Source organism: Hermetia illucens, chromosome 2 (assembly GCF_905115235.1).
Source record: "Hermetia illucens chromosome 2, iHerIll2.2.curated.20191125, whole genome shotgun sequence".
NCBI lineage: Eukaryota > Metazoa > Arthropoda > Insecta > Diptera > Stratiomyidae > Hermetia > Hermetia illucens.
This window is the reverse complement of record NC_051850.1, coordinates 160,094,373-160,111,071: the sequence shown is the minus strand read 5'-3', so window position 1 is coordinate 160,111,071 and position 16,699 is coordinate 160,094,373. Positions and strand designations below refer to the sequence as shown.

At 40.9% G+C, this 16,699-nt stretch overlaps 1 protein-coding gene across 11 annotated transcripts in view; it reads right to left on the bottom strand.

The window, feature by feature from the left end:
* LOC119649162 (supervillin) overlaps window positions 1–16,699 on the bottom strand; it is an 838,258-nt gene that overhangs the window by 233,366 nt on the left and 588,193 nt on the right. The gene's annotated exons all lie outside the window — the stretch shown is intronic.

Genomic DNA, 16,699 nt, shown 5'->3' with positions numbered 1-16,699 from the left:
TCTGATCTTGCCAACCCTTATGTATTCCTCGGAAACCTGGGTTCTTAACAAAAAAAATTGCGAACTGTTGGCCGCGTTCGAGAGAAGAATCTTCCGAAGAATTTTTGGCCCCCTAGATGAGAATGGGCGACTTCGTAACCTACATAACGAAAAAATCTATGAGCGATACCACGACCGTCCAGTTGTGAATAACATACGGCTCAACAGGTTACGGTGGGCCGGTCACTTAGTCCGTACGGATGTGAATGATCCAGCCTGAAAAGTCTATATGGGCAATATCTATGGTCGAAAAAGATGACGAGGCAACCCCTGCCTAAGATGGGACGACGGCATAGGTCAGGACGCCAGAGAGCTTTTAGGTATATCGAATTGGTGGACCTCGGCGCAAAACCGGGGTGTCTGGAGTTCCTTATTAAGGCAGCCCTAGACCGGATACCGGTTGTTGCGCCGTTGATGATGATTAATTGCATACCGCCTAAGGACCTTTTGGATAACTTTCTATCAAACAACGTATTTTAGTTAAAGCTACTTTCTAAAGCAGAAAGGAAATTGGACGTTACTTCGAAAAAGAGAGGACCTTATTATAAAGAAGGGGACTAATGGATCCTGAAACACAGTAGGTATGTTATTGAAATGGACGTTTTGCAACGAACAAATCTTCTAATTGTTCATATTCTAAAAAGATCTTAGAATGAACTTAATGACAATAACTATTTCCTCCCGCAAAAGATCAAGTCAATCTGGTTTTTGCTGCTCTTGATAGGAGTAAATTGGCTCTAAATTTTAAACGACCCTCAGTTACCCTAACCTTAATAAGCATAACCGCTCTCTTCCTCTTGATAGTGATTAGTTAAACAAAACAAAAAAAAATAATTTCTCAAATAAGCTGCCATTTTTAAGGTTTTGTTTGTAAAACAAAACCTTATTAAAATCGGTTTACTGTCTGTCTGTCTGTCCGTCTGTCTGTCTGTCTGTCTGTCTGTCTGTCTGTCTGTCCGTCACACGCATTTATCTCGCAGACGGTTGTAGCGATTGGCACCAAATTTGGTAGAAAGGTGGGAACTGTGAACGCTCACGCATATAGTGAGTTACATCCTTTTACGACGAATTTAAGGGGGGGTCCCCATACATGCAAAGGGAGGGTGTAAATTTTTTTTTCATCAAATATAGTCATGTGGGGTATCAAATTAAAGGTCTCGATTAGTACTTTTCGAAGCCAGTCTTAGTTTTGACATTTGTTGCAAAGGTGGGGGGTGCAGAGGGTTGAAAGTGGTCATTTTTTTAACGAACCCATTCTCAGAAACTATCAAACCGAAAAATCTGAAAAAAATCAGGGGGCTGTCACTATATGGTGCCTAGGCTCCGAAATACCCTTCATACCGATACCTGTTCAAATAAAGTTAATAATAGTACATTACTATAATTTTTAGTAATTGACAGGAAAACCCCCCTTAAGTTCACCCTAGAATCACAAAATTTTGCAACAATATAGACTACAGTATAGAGCATGATCCTGCCAAATTTGGTGAAAATCGCATTATTGCTAACAAAGTAATACTAGGTCAAAACTGTCGCTTCTCTGCAAATTCGAGACTATGAATGACAATATCACTTGAAAGTGGCTATTTTCACATAATATATGCATATTTTACGTGCTACATGCTAATGGGACAAATGCACACTCAAATCTCTTTATAAAAGAAATACACAAAACCTTTCACACCTGAAGCGTCCAGCTTCCGGTTTCCCGACTTGTTTGAATTTATTTTCCAATTCCCTAATTACGACGAACTTGATACCTCTCAATGAAACTTTTTATTATGATGCAACCATCATTTTTGTTTATGAGGTGATAATGGAATGATCAAAATGCCGGTACTTTTATATCAACAAACATAATTCGAAATTAGTCTTAACGTGGGAAATCATTTTCGGGGCAAATCGTATACTTTATTACGAGACACGTTCGCCATAAAAAAGTAACAAACATGATGCGTGCCCTCCGGTGCTTTTTTTCACTGTCATCAAACGAATTAATCAACTTCGTTTATGAACAAAATCCGCAGATAAAACACCATATTCGCGAAATCCCACTAGGTGTGAACGTACATCTTGTAACTAGCTCCCCTCATTGTATTTACGTTTCTAATTATCTCCCAACATTATGACTCACCCGCTGTAATCTTCAGCCATATAAGATACAAGATATAATTGCACACAAGATACAACAGAGTCTAAAGAAAACGTTCCGTAGTTGGTCATGTTATGTTGCTTGTTGTTCGTCGTTTTTCCTAGCATAAATAATTACAGTCGTATAAATTTATAGGAAAAACAAACGCAATCAAGAACGTCTCCAAGTTGGGAAGACAAAACCCAGGCCTGTAGCTTACAACGTGTATGATATGTAACGAGTTAAGAAAGACCGCAACCAGCTACGGAAGTTGACTTTACCTGGTTGGGCGGGCCATTTGCACGATACTTAAGCACGCCAAGAACAACAATTGCACAAGAGGTTAATTAAGGCGAAAATGATTGAGAAACAGATAAATTGTCTTAGTTTACCGTAAAATTGGCATTAGAGCTATGAAAGAATTTAATCTCGCACGAAAAATCTGAAAATTTACCACGACGAAATTTCTGTGCCAGTTCCCTTAATTTCGGTAACGAGATCGGATTTGTTACCTGAAAGCGGATGGAAAGTTTGTGTGTATTGTCAATACTTTAGGAACTTTGTCCTTGTTCGTGTTCTGGTCTGCAAACATTGGATTAGTCAAATTTACGAATGGAATACTTTCTGACTTGTTGCCATAACAACTTATAAAAGGACCCAGATTCAACTTAAAAGCAATGCAGTTCCTCCTCAGAACCGTCCAATCACTGTTGCTCGTTAGCACACTTCGAAACTTCCCTCCCCATTATGAGCTTCAAGCACGCTCCTAAATATAAACAAAAGCAACTTTGTAACTAATCCCGACTCCCTGCCAGGAACTTATGTCTCCATTAACGTTGTCACAAAGTCACTTCTCAAAGTTTTCCGAGTACCGACCCTACTACATTCTAAATATTAGCTCGTAATCCTGCAGAGCAGATGGTCTACTTTAGGCTTCGTTATAAAATCTTTTCAAACAATCCACTTGTTCCTTCACTTGCTCCTGTTAGGTTCCTCTTGTCTGCTCCGTGCAAAGAAGAAGTTCTGGGAAAATTCGAGCAGTGAATTACAAGATTTTACGGACTCTTCGAAGGAAGTAAACTTTGAAATTAACTATAAACAATGCAGCGAAAAGTGTGGATTCAGTTTGGGAAGGGTAACGGGGGGAGTGGTCAGTATTCAAAGGAATAATGAAGTAGGAAGATAAGTTCATTTGTTCAGAGCAGCGAAAAGGAAAGTTATGCCTTAAATCACTTTGGGGCAGTTAGTTTATTTTAAGTACCTTCTCCAATGGGACGTAAATTTTAGCGAACGTAATTTCAAACTGAATCTTTAGTAATAAATTTCAAAGTCTAAAGTAATGGTCAGTAAAGGGGATGTACTAAGAGATTTGAAAAATTTACAAGGAATACTCGTATCCTTCAGTAGGAAGGACAACATTGAAAATAGAACTAGAGTCCAGTAGTAGTCGGAGAAAAGATGAAAACAAGGACGCAGTGGAAAACTATACCAACACTTGGCACCGTTGCAGGAGGCATAGAGCATCTGCTTGCCGTATGGTCACTGTTACTTCATTAATTTCAGTGGTCATTATTTTCGAAAGTGTCCATGTTTCGGCTGACACATTGAACTTAGAGAATGAAAAAGTAAAATGTATATATCTAGCTACAAAAAGGACACACAAAGCGGCTGCCAATCATATCAAAAATGCACCTACATCAAGAACGAATTACACAGCTGTTTTTGGTCCACCTTTTGCCTTGGTAGGTATCAATATTCGCTCTGAGGAGTCAATTTACCACTCTGGTGCGCCATTTTGAATGTCCCAAATTACTAAGACCAAGATTGCTATGGGAAATCTGGGGAGAGCTGAATCGAACTGGCTCAGATTTTGCGAGCCAAGCCGTAGCGAAGGATGACAACTCTCCCAACCTGCGACTGGAGTTTTCTTTGAGGTCCTCAAAGAATTATTTACCAAGTGTCTGCAACCTGGCCCTAGCTAGAGTGTGTCCGAGGGTTTCTCCTTCCTCTCCGCAACCTCGGCTACGGGAATGGTAGAGTATGTGTTCTATCCTATGTGTTCTGTTTGCAGGCTTTAATGGGTGGAAAGTGGATAGCTAAATGCAGTGTAGTCTTCTTTCATTCCTCAGATTGGCAACCCGATTCGGTCAGTTTGAATAACATTCATGAGTGAAAGCAGGAACGAGGCTTTTTCACATTATGTATATGCTTACAGCCTCGCCCTTCAAAATAGTCATGGCACGATAGTATGACGCCTACAAGCTGGCTCTAGCCCCACGGAGCTGCTAGACAAAACTATCCCGACAACCATAGCCGAGGCTACTATATGTGACCTGCAGTTCAACAGTTCCCAGTGTTTACGGAATAAAAAACCGAATTACTAAAGAAATCTTACATCACTGCTTTACATAAAAAACACCAAGGATGATGATCATCTTGTGCGGATCCTCCATAATCTTCTTGAAACTTGAAACACAAACTATATGTAAGTGATGCTACAAAGAAGACTATCTACCATAGATAAGATATGTGGATCAAACAAACAGATATGCAGAAAATCTGTAGAGTTTAAGCACATTTATCGAAGCCTACTTACTATCCCCGATAATATTTAACTTTCCTCTGAAACTAATGCAAACGACAAGCGTTTACTAAGTTTTTTTCCAAGGAAAGTCTTGTTCTTTTCCTTCAGCCTTTGTCCCGTTCACAAGCGGGGTCGGAAAGTAAGTTTCACAAATAAAAAACGCTTGACAGATATATGATTTGAGGTAGAAAACAAGTCGGGAAACCGGAAGCTAGATGCTTCAGGTATGAAAGGTTTTGTGTATTTCTTTTATAAAGAGATTTGAGTGTGCATTTGTCCCATTAGCATGTAGCCCGTAAAATATGCATATATTATGTGGAAATATTCACTTTCAAGTGATATTGACATTCACAGTCTTGAATTTGCATAAGAGCGACAGTTTTGGGGCAATGTAACTTTGTTAGTAATAGCGCGATTTTCACCAAATTTGGCAGGATTATGCTCTATGCTGTAGCCTACATTGCTGCAATTTTGTGATTCATTTTGTGATGGATTCATTAAAAAAATGATCACATTCAGCTCCCCGCACTCCCCACCTTTTCAATAAATGTCAAAACTAAAAGTACTAATCGAGACCTTTAATTTGATACCCCACATGACAATATTTGATGAAAAAAAAAATGTACACCCCCCTTTTGTATGTATGGGGACCCCCCCTAAATTCGACGTAAAAGGATGTAACTCACTATATGCATGAGCGTTCACAGTTCCCACATTTCTACCAAATTTGGTACGAATCGCTACAACCATCTCCGAGAAAAATGCGTGTGACGGACAGACAGGCAGACGGACAGACAGACAGACAGTAAACCGATTTAAATAAGGTTTTGTGTTTACACAAAACCTTAAAAATTAACTTTCGGGCCAACGAGGGGTATTAAGGCCCTTACAAGGAAAGACGCAATGCAGACCGATATTGATCAGGCATATTAAGAGGTTAAGTTCATTGATACATTTACTCAGAAAGCTAAGAAGATGCCATGTCAACAGGGATGATAGAATTTTGTTCGAGAATCGAGGAATTCCTAAGTCCACCATCCACTTAATGGCGAATTGGACCAGTTGGAAAGCAACATACTTCCCCGGTTGTGGTTAGAGATAATAGGATTTCGTCAATGCGGACATCATATTGTCGATTAAACAACAGAGTAAGCAAACCAAAACAGTTGAAGAAGGACCTGAATGTAATCCAGAGTTTGATTTGAACTATTTTCGTCCAGCTAATGATCATTGTTGCGAAGAGCAAGAACAGGAGACTCATAGCACATACTAAGGGAAACTCCTGAGTAATTGTCTTTGAGAGGACAGTTCGTCGACCTTACCAAAAATTCATCTAGTTGGATAAAAGATAATGAATATTCAATGTGTTCGTTCTTCGATTCAATTAAATGCCTCCATTCATCCGCATATCTTTTAGAGAATAATACAAATCTGTGTTTCCCTTTGGGAGGCTTCAAATTTTCTACCTTCCAACTTTAACCTTGCTTCAAGGCTTCCACTTGTGGAAGAAAGAAATATGAAATATGAAATATGAAAGCCCAGCTAATTTGAAAGTGTTTACTTGCTTGTTAGGCCTCCCAATAACGTATTGCATCGAAGGAGAACAAAATATTCTATACATTTTGTTGAAAAATGTTATCCTTCTTCAAAACGCTGCATCAGCAGATGTTTTTCTTCTTGTAAATTTTCTGAAGGTCCTGATCTGAACAACGCGATCTTCCTGCTATGAAAAGATCCGTTGATGTTTTTTGTTTATTCCCCTCGGCATGCTAACATTGCAAACAGGACCTGATAACTACCACGATGTACCTCAACAGGACTGATGGCAGGCGAATAATCTATGTTACCACAAACTCACCCTCATTTATGGCCACAAACAGCCAAAAATAAATAAGTTTGATTCTTTTTTGTAATCAACCGATATACTTACAAACACAACAAGATGCATTGTAGTTGAGGTCCGGAAAACCAAGATTCAATATTCTTTCGAGTGAAATAGAAGGTTGTCTGCATGCTCCATCCGAAACGCTCCCAGCCTAGACCAGAAAGCCGACAGTAACTTGACACACGAAACCATAGAGACTGCCCGATGGTTTAAAGGTATCTGGCACCATGTGAATCAGGTACTTCTTCGCAACTCTCCTAACGATTGCGAACCATTGGGAGCGCCGAGGAGAAGTGGAGGGAGGATCTCTACTCAAAAAGATTTATTGAAGGTTAAAAACTTATTATATCATCTACACTTAATCTGAAACCGGGCATAGTCCTTACACTCGAAGATGCTGTATTCGTTAGTTTCTCTAACCTGAAGACGATTCATTTATTTTTCTTCGGGAGCTGTAAGCGTACGCGGTTGAATTAAGGGTAAAGCAGCTTGAATGTTAGAAACAAATGGTCCTTTGACACGTGGTACCGCCAACAAATCAGCCTCCCACTCTCTATAGGAGTGTTCCTGAATTGCCTTCAGAACATCTACAGGGAGGGTTCAACCAAACTTGTGGGACTAGCAGCCAAGGCCTTACGGGCCTCTACATAAGAAAGTTCATTTAATGGGTGTTCCGCGTGCGCTGAACACCATAGAATTTTTAAAGATTTAAACAGGGGGTCAGAAGCTAGGGCATGTATTTTGCCCACTAGGTAATGCGATAGCCTAGTTTGTTTGAGTAATTTTGTAAGTCACCTATCCTGAAAGCCACCTTGATGACCTGAAGCACGGCAAAAAGTTCAGCCAAAACCGAATTGACATCCATGGAAAAACGTGAGACTTGCGTCCTATCCGGACCAATCACCGCACTGGCAGAACCACCAGGGATGAACGCAGCATTAGACGCCAGAATCAAAAAACCTCTTCATTTGAGGTCTTCCAAAGCTCTGCCAAACGCAGCCGCCACCTGGGCTCTGCCGCAGGATAACCTGAATCTTATTAGAGATTGAAGGAATAACATTGGGAATTAAAATGTCAAACAAGCTACGGAACGACTTAAAGATCGAGGAGAGACCATTTTCAGCATCCGAGTTCTGAACCACCAAATGATAGGCTCTGGGATTTCTTTCCTTTAATTTAAGAAGTTAAGAAGACTTCAATTTGCAAAACTGGCAATGGCCTCTTGGTAGAGTCCACTCTAAGATCACATCTACTTGTTACTTGCTGCTACTAGCTTTGTACTGATGAAGGGGGTAAGTTGCTCCCTACTATTGCAGCGTAAAAGAAACTGATTACAAAAACCTCTTGAAAGAAATCTCAATCAAGGTTAAGCCGCAAAAAGCAAAAATACCATTAAGCGGGGAAAACGGACTGGTATTTTCTTCACTGGGCTTACTAACTAGTGGCAAACCTGCGCCTCTCAGATACCCTAAAACGATACACAGCTTTCAACTTTTTTGATCCAGGAATCGTGTCCTCTTCTGATTTCTTTGCGTGTATCCATATATGAAAAGTTTGGCATACCACCCAATACGACCACTTCATCGCAGCCTATGAAAACCGACATGTTCCGCTAGTCGCGTTTCGCCAGATAATTCGTACAACCGGCGGTTCACGATGCATCTTCTTTTACTGATGCGAAAACCTTATGAAGTATTTCGTTATCAAAAGGGGACCTCTAATTCACCAAGATTTATATTATTACCTTATGCCTCTATGTGGACCATAGTGTCAATCATAACTACATACTATGGTTGACGCTTCCCCCAGAAAACTCTGAGGACTTTTTACTCCACCCTTACTGTTCTATACGACGTAGGTATAGGGCCTATTCATCGGCCATCCTGCAATAATATATATATTCATAGGAAACATCCTTCTCCTTTATATGTATACTATTGTGACATTCCTTAACCTCACTCGGAATCCCGCGTTATTTTGACTGCGTCAGAAAATGGTTCTCAGGCTATAAGGGTGCGCCTTATGGCAGTTATTGGTAGCAATCCGTCACCACATTCTCATCTACTAGCGTTATGCACATCAGATTACAAAAGTACAGTACTGTGTGAGGAAAAGATGTGCACAGCCACACCATGTTTCCCAAGATGTCGAGTATTTCAAGAGCCTTCGAAAACGAACTCGACCGAAAGACCATCCTTTCTCTAATACATAGTGCAGATAGCGAGCCCTTAAATTTGTCTCTTTTTAGCCGACTTTTGTGATAAGCAGGTGAGTGTATTCTTATTTCACCAACTCAAGGGGAACGCACCAAATCATTGGAATATTTGCTGCCCTGGGGAGCGGAATTTACTCGAGCTACTCACCGAGAAGTCGGAGCGACAGTATAAATTAATGATGATGTTTTATAGAAAAAATATATTCAGTTCCGGCAACTAGAATAGGACCAAACACGCGTTTCACTCAAAAAATCTAGACTTTTCTGGTTACCTGAACGAGCGAGTAAATATATTCATGGTATGGTATTTATGGGGACCCCCCTTAAACTCAACGTAGAACATCGTTACTCACTATTCTTACCATAACCAGTTGCTCTTATTATCATAATGTCCCTTAAATGCTTAGCAACATCTTAACCTTACGTCAGGAATGCGTGGAAAATCGATTACATAAAACATCTAGTTTACTTAATTCTTCGCTTTTCTACACGTCCAACTTACATAGAAGCTACCAATGCAGAATAAAGAACGGAACCTACTCCGGAACGCAATGAAGTAGAAAAACCTTCATAAGTCAGATCGATACTGATTAGTGAACGCACAACCGTTAAAACTACTTCCCGTATTGAAGAGCAGATGTTAAATTCGATAATTCAAAGGCCAAGAGTAGAAATGTTAAGTTGTCTAAAAATAAACAAACAAATCGAAAGCCTTCAGATATGAAAGGTTTTGTTGAATTTCCAAATTTATTTATATTTGACTATATGATGGTTCCACTTATATATCGCTGGTAGTGAATATGCGTTCAATTTGCCCTATATCCGATTCGATCTGACAGGGGTAACTTTGACCTACTGTAACTTTGTTAATAATAGTAGGAGTTCCACCTTTCCAAAGGAGGGGGGGGGGTTACAATGAAATTTAAAAGATAATAATATACTATTATCTACTTTATTTGCGCAGATATTGTAATGGCGAATATTTTGTGGTCTAGATACCCCTCGCACGTACCACCATGATTTCAGATTTTTGGGATGGTTAGTTCCTGAAATCGGATCCCTGCTAACTTTGCAACTAATGTCAAAACTAATGTCTGCATCAAAAAGTACTAATCGAGACCTTTAAGTTGATACCCCGCATGACTATATTCAGTGAAAAAAATTGTACACCCACCCTTTAAACTCAGCGTAGGCCAATGTTACTCGCAGTTTACAAGGGGATTCACAGTTTCCACTTTTCAACCAAATTTCGTATTAACGACGTAATTATTTCTGAGGAAATGGATGTGACAAACAGAGCGATGGACGGACAGAGAGGCAAACAGTAAAGCGGTTTGAATAAGGTTCTGTTTTCAACAACACCTTAATAAAGGACGGTCAGATTCATCAGATTCGTTAACATCAAAGTATAGCTTCATTGGAATATCTTACGACACCGCTTGCTCGCTACTTTGTCAACTATCTCTGGAAGGTGGTTCGAGTGCTTGGCATTAACAAATAGCACCTACTTTAAATCCAGTGTATCTAGATTTGTACCGGGTAGATGAAGGGGTAAGCCTCTACAGTTTACACAATGTAGAATAAAAGACTGTGCATCAAAGAGGCTTGATGTGTGGAAGAAGCATAATAGTATAAAAAACTTAAAAGGGATGAAGTTCCTAAACTAATCATAATGGGAAATCTGAATCAGGAAGCATATTTTTTGTGTAGACGTTTCAATGCTAATAATAACGGTGAAATATGGGCAGTTTTGCAATCCTAATCCCTTTAATTTCGGCGGCACATTGCTGGAGCGTAGAACTTGCCGTAAGGTATTGTGAATAAGGTCGACCAGATTGCAATCAACGGTAGATAGAGCGGTAGTTCCTTATGGCGCCCAATGAAGAGACGATAAGCTTAAAAGGATGATAATTCAATTATTGTACAACTTGATTCATGTGTTGGATCAAAGCACATTGAATAGAATAATCCTTCAAAGCGCTAGCGCTACAAGAAAACTGTTCATGGGGCTCTTGGTACAATATTGTGATTACAACCTCTCCCGTCCCCGTAAGGCTAATGTATCCAGTGGTTAGTGAGTTTAATTTAATGCATCCCCTGAAACCGCTTATTCAATGGCTTCCCATATGCGTTGTTCGCAGGCTTTTGCGAATGTCCAGAGAAGAGGAGAAGGAGAGAGGAGGAGAGGAGAGAGGAGGAAAGGAATATGGACACCAGTTGCACCATATCTTCATCGACTTTAAAGCCGCCTATAATAGCATAGCCAGGGTAAAACTGTACACGGCCATGAGAGAATTCGGTCTCTCGATGAAATTGATAAGATTGACTAGGCTGATCCTGACCAATGAGCCAGGTCAGATAAAAGCAGCAGGATCACTCTCAAAACCATTCGACATCAACAACGGTCTACGACAAGGGGATGCCCTATCACGCCTCCTCTTTAATCTGGCCCTCGAGAAAGTGATCCGTGATGCTGAAGTAAATGCAAGAAGTACGATCCTCTTTAAGTCCACCCAACTACTGACCTATGTTGACGATATCGACATCACGAGAAGAACAACCCGAGACGTACAAACTTCCTTCATCAAGATCGAGCAGGCGGCACGAGATCTTGGGCTGCACATCAATGAAGGCAAAACAAAGTATATGGTGACAACGTCAACATCGAAAACCAACCAACCAACAACATCAAGCCGCACTGGTCAAACGTAAAGAATAAAGACAGGAGAATACAACTTTGAGACCGTTGTAAATTTCTCCTATCTAGGGTCGAAAATCACAACCGATAACAGCTACGATGATGAAATCCGCGCACGGTTGTTGCCAGCCAATAGAGCCTATTTCAGTTTACAAAAAATGTTCCGCTCGAAACGTCTCACCATAGGGTCAAAGCTCTTACTGTACAAGACTATGATCTTGCCAGTCCTCATGTATTCCTCGGAAACTTGGGTTGCGAAAAAATTGCGAACTCTTGGCCGCGTTCGAGAGAAGAATCCTCCGAAGAATTTTTTACCCCCTACATGAGCATGGACGATTCTGTAGCCTATATAACGACGAAATCTACAAGCGATACCATGACCATCAGGTTGTGGATAAAACCCGGCTCAATAGGTTACGGTGGGTGGGTCACTTAATCCGTATGAATGAGGATGATCCACCCCGGAAAGTCTGTAAGGGCAATATCTATGGTAGAAAAAGAAGACGAGGCAGATCCTGCCTAAGATGGAGCGATGGCGTAGGTCAGGGCACCAGACAGCTTTTAGGGATATCGAATTGGTGGACCTCGGCGCAAAACCGGGATGTCTGGAGTTCCTTATTAAGGCAGGTCTAGACCAGATACCGGTTGTTGCGCCGTTGATGATGATGATGATGCGAAGCAAGCCCTGGTCGCCCAGATATGGCTTAAGAGGAACGTGTTGTTACGGAGTGCTTAAATTTCTGCTGTGAACACAAAGTCGAGAGCAAAATCCAATACTCAAGGGCCTATTACTAGTTCACCAAGTAGATAACAACGGGAGGTTGATCAATGATGAACAAAAGACACGATTTCTATCTAACAAGTACCGAAGCTGGCTGACGTGATCCATTAGAGGAATCAATGCTTTATTGATAATTTGGCATGCAATGATGCGAGGAAAACTGGCAGCTACTATCAGGGAAAATGATCGAGAAGTACCGTGACAGATAGATCATGACCAGGGGGATTTTCAGTAGCATTTCAAATATGTAGTGGCTACTCGATGGGAAAGTGAAGGTCTGGAGTGTCCACGCTTAGCCACGTAAGCCTTCGCACAAAGCCCTTGTAACCAACAGAGTACGACCGGAGAATCGTACCAGAATGTCCACGTTTTTCCCGACTTCACTTGAATTTCAAATTTTCTATCCTTACCTGAATTTAAAGATCCATAAAAGCGGAGGCAATTCATAGTTCCTGAACAATATCCACTACATTAAGCTTTGCCAATTCGTCACTTTTGTGTATATCCATAAATGACAAATCAAGCGCTTCCAACCGATTTCCAGGAATCGTGCATAATTCAATATAATATCGAGGGTGAGATTTTTGGAGTTCTTGTCAGGTGTACCGACGGAAAATCTGGAATCCCCTTTGTGATTCCAGATATTCCCTTTGTCCCTTTGACCTTTGTCCTGTCCTAGAGATCATCGGATGTTTCCCATTACTAAAGGGTTTTGCTTTCCGTCATAAATCAACTGCAACCACTACAAATCCCTACAACCCACTTGCTTTCATAAAAAGTATAGTCACGAAACCTAATAGAAAATTCAATTGGTATTATTACATCCAAAAGGGGTGATGCATAAAGCAGAACAACACTACAAGAATACGAAATAATCTTCCAAGACCTCTCCTGGCTCAAGTACAACCAAATCGCCTGCAAACTTTTCGGGGGATTTGATTCCGTAAAAGAGATTTGTCTAGTCATTGTTGGCCAATCCTCAACTGAATACAGAAAAATAATCTGATTTCAGAACAGATTCATTTTCCTCGGCAGACGCGCACATCAGAGAAATCAATGACCGATTGCGAACACGAATTAATAATGCTCCAATTATACTCAGGAAACGTGTACTACTGCCTCTATTCACAGCCCACAATAGCATGCAATTAGTCGGATAGAATTCGATTTCCCAGCTAAACTCAGGAGCGTTTTCCTCTGCTAGAATACCAAATCGTTCGAATAAAAATGAAAAGGTGCAAAGCCCTCACATACGAGAAGGCGGGGGTTCATGTTCAAACTACACATGTAGATTCAATATAAAAGCAATTACCACTTTGCACTCGTAATCCAACAATTGCTTCTGACTTCAGTGTTTCTCTTTGGATTTCCAACGTACCCAAGGTGGCTTTCCCCGGAGTGAATAATCAATCGGGAGGAATAGAATGGGCTTATTCCCTTCAATCGATTCGAATGGGATCTAAAGCGACAATTAACTGTTGCCGTCATCGTCTTAAGAAATTAAAAATTGATTACGTGAGGTTTGTCCTAATGACACAGCCACGAACAAATAGAAGCTCACTGGAGCGTCTCCAACAGCCCCGGGGATTCGAAGGCATTTTCCGGCCTCCAATAAATAATGAAAACCCGTTCACGTGCCATCCCGTGATGAATGAAAGGCAACGACATAACGTCTAGAAAGTTTAATGGGACTCCGATGAAGGGTGAAAGTGGGTGATTTTTGAAGGAATGAGTTTTATAGGGGTTGCATGTATGCTAAGTAGTTGAGACTGGAATTATGCTCGGATAGGGGAGAAGAAAGTACAAATCGCAACTCCAGAAGGAAGAGTGTGCAAGGAGTGTACACAGAAAATTTTGGAAGCAAAATAAGTCCTTCTTCCTACTACCCCTTTTCCATCAAAAGGACTAGAACCGAGCGGCGGAACAGTCGGATAAATTTCCTTGAAGTTCCGGGAAGTAACATTTTGTACGGAAACAGGACCATCTAGGACGCAATTAAAACCATTCTAAAAACAACTTTTTAAATTTCTTACGCAAAATTTACGAAACTGTCATAGTGACCGAGTTGTCACACGAACTATGGTAATTTCACCCCTTCAACTCCTACGGAAAGCCATGGCAAGAGTCGAGACAATTCTCATAATTACCGTCTCCTATTTACCTTGCACTCATCCACCCTTCTCAAAACATTCCTGATGCATTGCAGCGCTCTATGAAAACAAACATGCATTTCCTCTCCCCCCCCCCCCCCTCCAAGTTATTCACTTGCAGCAAAATCAATGAATTCTACTCGTTTGGAGACGTCGACCGTCTAGTGAAATATGAAACAACATTGCAAATGCGAATCATGGTCTCGTAATCACAACAATGCAGCACAGACTCTGGATGTCATTCTGTCATCCAAGCGGCACTCAGTAATAATGAAGAAAATTAGAAACAGTGAAGAAATCCTTGAAGCTCAGTGTCGGAACCTGTCCTATGCTACTCTGTGTCGGTTTCATCCAGTCTACAAAAAAAAATCCCAAACGGCTTATAGGTGGCTGACACAATGCTGAGGAAAAAAAATACGGAAAATCCCAGGAATCACTACCGAACGCGTCCCCCTCAGAAAACGGTCCCATCCAGCAGAACATGCCGGGATCCCGAAGGAAACTCATAAAAAACATCCCCGACAAGCCGGGTGAAACACCCAGACAGAACGGGTCGATAATCAGCAGTTTTATGTTTTTGGGTGTTTCGGTAAAATATATTACAGAGCGAAGTGCGGTTGAAAGGAAGTCAAAAGTGGGAGTGGAAATTGGGGCTGATACTGCCGGTAGTACCTTGAACTCGACTTCATTGCTGTGCGGCTTAATGAGTTTGATTCGATTGTGGGCGGCATAGTTGACAAGGCTGGTGGTTGCACGAAGGGAGCAGCTGCTCGGTCCCTCTTCCGAATCGAGGTGTAGGTCTTGGAACTTACTAAAGAGGCATTCAGTGGAAGGCTGTTGTCCTCGACAACGATCTGATTGTGATGAAAGTTTATGGGTGGATTCCCCTAATTTTAATTTCACCAGCAACACTTCACCAAAGCTTGCAATGTGTTTTGAATATTTTCATCGCAACAGCAACTCCCCGGCACAGAGCACCAGAGGGTTCAGCCAGTGCTTTGTCCGTGGAGCATCTTGAGAAGAAAGGAGCACTTACAAAGAATTACGACAGTCTGAGCAAGCGGGAAACCCCAATACATTACAGCGTCTATACGTCCCATTTTTTGCGTTAGCGAATGAATAAAGTATTTATTACGGTTCTGCTTCTTTACGGCCGACAGGGATATGGTGGAGAGAAGTCGTTTTTTACTGGAGATGGTAGACGTAACGGGTGGCTTTAATGGAGCTATTTCAGGAGCATTGCTTGCTTTTCGAGTCTGCATTTAAGATTGTCACTTGAGGGGGATTTCGAAGATTGATATTTGTATTTCGGAATGTTGAATCTGATATAAAAGATGTTCTTTGTTTGGAGAAAAATGACTCTTAAGCGATGATAAAACGATGGAAGAGGGCATGACATATGAAGTCGAGTCTAATTTGCGAATCTTAAGCCTGTGGAAGTGGGGGATTTAGGAGATTTTTAATTTTAAAAGAGGCAATAAGGAGAGTTGTTTTAGAAGAAAGATTCTCGTTGAAAGGGTAACTGACAGCAATGAAAGAATCTTGCCTTGTTTTGCGTCAACGGCTTATGACTAGAAGTTTATACTTGCTCCTATGAAGGGAAGGATTCCAATGCTCTGGAAAGAGTATAGTAGTTTCGGAGATGAGCAAATGGTCGAATCAAATCGAATTGAAAACCATGAGGGAAGGCTATACCTTACATCCATCGACACGCTTTTAACACTTAAACGTTAAAAACGGATTACATTTAGATTCAAACAACCCCAGATAAAACCCTATGTGGTATATTACCTGTAAAGCATGCTCGTGAATCCTCGTTGACTAATGCGTTTAAACTCCCCCCAAGATTTTCCGAAAAGCTTTCACTACTCCTCCTGTGATTTATGCGAAAAAGTTCTAGGAATAATCGTTAGTTCTAGGGATAATTTAGACTAGTGGATAATAATATAATTGAATTAATAATAATAATCGTTGACGCAACAATCCAATTAGATAGGGCCTTGAAGAGGGTTAGAGCACTTCATTCAAGATTGTAACGGTACACTACACTACCCTATAGGAGGCAATGTGATATATATTGATTACCCGAATGATATTATTACCCGAATATGACTCAGGTACTCATTCACAACTCAGTCGAGTGGTATCCGACGTCAAGTCACGATAAAATTCCCCTGGCAATAGTGAGATTTGAACCGCGACCTACCGTACGACAG